Source organism: Silene latifolia, chromosome 11 (assembly GCF_048544455.1).
Source record: "Silene latifolia isolate original U9 population chromosome 11, ASM4854445v1, whole genome shotgun sequence".
NCBI lineage: Eukaryota > Viridiplantae > Streptophyta > Magnoliopsida > Caryophyllales > Caryophyllaceae > Silene > Silene latifolia.
This window is the reverse complement of record NC_133536.1, coordinates 37068380-37072943: the sequence shown is the minus strand read 5'-3', so window position 1 is coordinate 37072943 and position 4564 is coordinate 37068380. Positions and strand designations below refer to the sequence as shown.

General features: G+C 40.7%; 1 non-coding gene across 1 annotated transcript; it reads right to left on the bottom strand.

Annotated features, from left to right (window-relative positions):
- Window positions 1–1521: 1521 nt before the first annotated feature.
- LOC141615489 (small nucleolar RNA R71) lies at window positions 1522–1628 on the bottom strand. Its single transcript, XR_012529909.1, has one exon. It is a non-coding gene; the product is annotated as a small nucleolar RNA R71 (small nucleolar RNA).
- Between the last annotated feature and the right edge of the window lie 2936 nt (window positions 1629–4564).

Sequence of the window (4564 nt, the reverse complement as noted above, 5' to 3'; positions counted from 1 at the left end):
AAGTTCTTTACTTTTAAGGTATTTCTATTTATAGTTTATATCTCTACATTTCTATTTCAGTTTATACATAGTTTATAATTAAATAATTTGTTTAGATTACTTTAGTTTAATTCTTCCACATGTTAAATCAATTAGTTTATATAAATCATACAATTATGTTCACCATTTCTCTTAATTTAGTTTGCAATTTACATTTTAGTATGAGTAGCTAAATTTCCTAGTCTAAGGGCTAGGGGAGCCATGCATAAATCAAGTATATAACATGATAAAATAGATTAATAATAATATTGATCATATTGCTTCTATCACATGCTTGTGCCACAATGTTTAATCTTTGTTTAGGGCCCTATTCAATTGATTAAGTTTGTTTATTCGTTCTATAAGTCGAAAGGCACGGAATTGAATTAGACTAAGCACGTATAGTAGGACGACCTACTCATGGACGAGAGTTTCTCTAGGACCCGGTCTAAGGTTGACACTAATATCGTAAGGTGGGTGTCTTTAAGCCTAAGCAATTGACAATGTTATTAGTACCGCATTTATCATGATCGTATGTTTACTTTTGCATGTGTGACCCGAACCCCTTAGACTCTCTTTTATTATATATTTTACATCATTATTGTTTTAATCATCAAACAACCAAACCAACCCAAATCGAAATCGACCTTGATAAGAATCTACCCATAGCAATTCACGAAGTAATTCCCGTTTCCTTGTGGTTCGACCCCTATTACTACATTAATTTGTGTTTAGGGAATTTTATCTTTGCATAGGTACGCGATAAGCCTATCAAATTTTGGCGCTGTTGCCGGGGAAACGGTTTTATTGCTTATTGAATTGTCGATTTTTATCTTGTTTTTCTTTGTCTTGGGGAACACTTGTTCCTTGAGACCGTTACTTATCATTTTCCTAGAAATTGTTGTCTTATGCCCAGGTCCTCTCGTAGTGGAGAATTGCTTTCACCGAATTCCGAGCCCGAGAAAACCTTTAGGAGAAGACGACGATTTTGGAAGGAAGTGAAAGAAGCCACTTCTCCCATACAAGTTGAAAGTGCTAGAAAGTCTTACTTAGATGATCTAGAACCCCTTTAAGAGGAGGAGGTTTCAAGTTCATCATCTCCACCACCACCTCCATCTACTACAAAAAAGATGGTGAAACTTTCCGATCATTCAAAGCCCACCGCGGCCATGCTTCCGGCCGGAATCACCACCACTCAAATCACCGCGCCGGAATTCGAGATCAAACCGGCTTTTATTAGCCTTGTGGAGAGAAAGCAATTTGGAGGAAGTCCTTTGGAGGATCCCAATTTGCATGTGCAAAACTTTTGTGACTATTGCTCCATGATCCGTCAAACGGGCGTCACCCAAGCCCAAATAAGGGAAATACTTTTCCCTTTCTATTTGAAGGACAAGGCCAAACTTTGGATCAATAGCCTTGACCGCACCACCTTGGGAATCACCAATTGGGAGACATTGGCTCTTGCTTTTTACACAAAAGTTTTTTCCACCGGAGAAAACTCAAACTTTGAGGAGTCAAATCACCGGATTCCGTCAACAAGCTCTTGAGAGCTTATATGAAGCTTGGGAGAGGTACAAAGAGCTTCAAAGGCAATGCCCACATCATGGGCTAGATGATTGGTTTCTAGCAATAACATTCTACAATGGATGTTGTGCCGAGTCCCGACGGATTCTTGATTCCGCCAACAATGGGCGGTTTGATCAAATTGACAACGATCTTGCTCATTCCACGATCGAATCTATGGCGATTCATGATGCCCAATATGTCAATTCCCGAGTTGTGCCACCCAAAGGTAAAGAAGAATCCTCTAACAACTCCGTTTTGCTAGCTCAAATTGCCTTTCTCCAACAACAATTGGCGGAGAGAGGTGCTAAGGATTCCATTCAACAACTCAATGTTGTGTCTTCAACGAGCCAAATCATCGTTTGTGATGGATGTGGAGGTGCGGGCCACTATGCCGCTCATTGCCGAGCTCCTATGGAAGAGGTAAATGCTTTTCAAGCTCTAAGACAAAGTTCATATCCACCGGGTACATTTTCCAACACCTATAACCCGAATTCAAAATTCCATCCGAACTTGTCTTATAATAGCAACAATATGCTTAATCCACAACCTCCACCACAACAAAATGCCTATGTTCTTCAACAACAAAAGTATATCCCTCCACCGGGTTATCAAAATCAACAAAGGCCCCCACAAAACAATTATCAACAAAATCCACCACAAAATGGCCAACAAAACAATCAAGGAGTTGGTAAGTTCGAGGGCATGATAATCCAAATGCAAAGGGACATGTTGGCTCAAATTCAAAAAAATGATCAAGCTCATAGTGTCGCGGTCAAGATGTTGGAACAACAAGTGGCTCAATTAGCCGCTTCTAGCTCTCAAAGGAAGAATGGTCAACTACCTCCCCAAGGTGAGCAACCACATGAAACCGCTAATTCTATTTCCTTGAGAAGTGGTTCAAGCTATGATGGGCCATCCATGACTTTGGATGAAGAGGTGGTTGTTAAAAAGGCTAAGCATGGGGGAAATGACAAAAAGAAGGCTAGTAAGGAGCCTATTGTTAAAGATCGTGTGCCATTTCCTCATCGATTGTTGATGCTAAAGAGGAAGAGCAAGCTTGATGCCAAAGATGTTGGGTCTCCTATGCCAAAAGAAAGTGATGAGGTGGTTGTTAAAGAAGTCTCTCCTAATGCTAAGGAGAGTGATGCCGTTTCAAAGAAAGTGGATGCTCCCAAGGAGAATGAGAAAGAGATAGTGAAAGATGTGGAGGATGCTCCTCCCAAAGAAGTTGTTCAAGTGCCATTTCCCCATCGTCTAGCAAAGCACAAGGAGGAAGGTAAGTTTTCTAAATTTTTGGAAGTTTGTAAGAATTTGCAAGTCACCGTCCCATTTTTAGAATTGCTTACCCAAGTCCCCTCCTACGCAAAGTTTATGAGGGAAATTCTCTCAAAGAAGCGATCCTTCAATGAGGTTGAGACCATTGCTTTCACCGAAGAGTGTAGTGCACTCTTACAAAACAAGTCTCCCCCGAAACATAAGGACCCCGGTAGCTATTCTATTCCTTGCACTATAGGCACATATACCATTGATAAGGCCCTTTGCGACCTAGGTGCTAGTGTGAGTGTCATGCCTTACTCCCTTTGTGAAAAACTTAACATGGGTGCTTTAAAATGCACAAGTACAACATTGCAAATGGCGGACCGTTCTTTAAAGCGACCTTTAGGTGTCTTAGAAGACGTACCCGTCAAAGTTGGCAAGTTTTTCATACTCGTTGACTTCCTCATACTCGATATGGCCGAGGACTCACAAACCCCAATTATATTGGGTAGGCCATTTTTACGCACCGCGGGTGCGTTAATTGATGTGAAAAATGGGAGGTTGACATTGGAAGTGGGTGATGACCGGGTTTCCTTTAGCAAAAAACAATACCATTAGAAGCCCAATGTTACAAGAGTCTTGTTATTTACTTAGCACTGTGGACTCTTCTTATGCCTCTACTACGCTTGGATCCTCACTAACGGATCCGTTGGAGGACGATGTGGGTATTGTTTGCTTTGTAGGTGATGATGCTAAGGACGCTATTGTTAAAAGTGGAAAAAGGAAGAAAGGGAAATTTTATTTGAAGAATTTCAAATGGTTGAGAAATGCAAAGATAGCTATGAAATGGAGCTTGGTTGGTGGCAAGTTCAATGATGAAACTTGAATCAAATAGCTTCTTACGTCGTGCGGGACGTTAAACCAGCGCTTCTTGGGAGGCAACCCAAGCTTTTTATTTGTTTTTATTTATTTTCTGCAATTTATTGTTTTTCGTAGATTAGTAATAAAATGTTCGACTTGACGATGTTTCTTTTTGTGATTTTTAGGTGAAAAGGAAGAAAGAAGGTTTAGAAGTGAATATAACACGCTTCCCCATACAACAACCCCGTTCGGGGACGTGGTTTTCGAAAAAGAGAAGGAAATTACATCAACGCGGAAAAGAGGCAAAACCTGAAGAGGAGGTCAACCCCGATCGGGGTTGGTGGCCCCGATCGGGGTCGTGGTTCTGTGAAATTTTGGCCTTTCTTCCTTATGCGGGTAAAGAGTGAATCGTTTTATCATTCTTATATAAACCCGATGGTACCTCCATTCTCTTTCTCAACCATTTTTCTTCACTATTTTTCACTTTGGTCACAAAGAAACATCTACATCTTCATCCCCCGAATTCATGCTAGCTTGGGGGAGATTAGCAATGTAACACCCCGTATTTTATTAAGTTGGATAAAATTCTTTTAATTGCTATTTTGAATTAATTTTTGGGACGAGAGTGACTTTTATAAGGTTGGCCTAGCAGCGGCCTGGCCGTGGCCTGCTGTAGCTTGGCCGTGGCCTAGGCAGTGGCCTGGTCGTGGCCTAGGTAGTGGCCTGGCTAAGTCGCGAGTTTGGGGCCGTATCTATAAATTGTTTTGACGCTAGTTTGGTTTATCTAAAATATAATTAAATTAATTTCCATCTCATATTTTATATAACGATAATTCGTTAATATCGTCCTTTCACATAATTA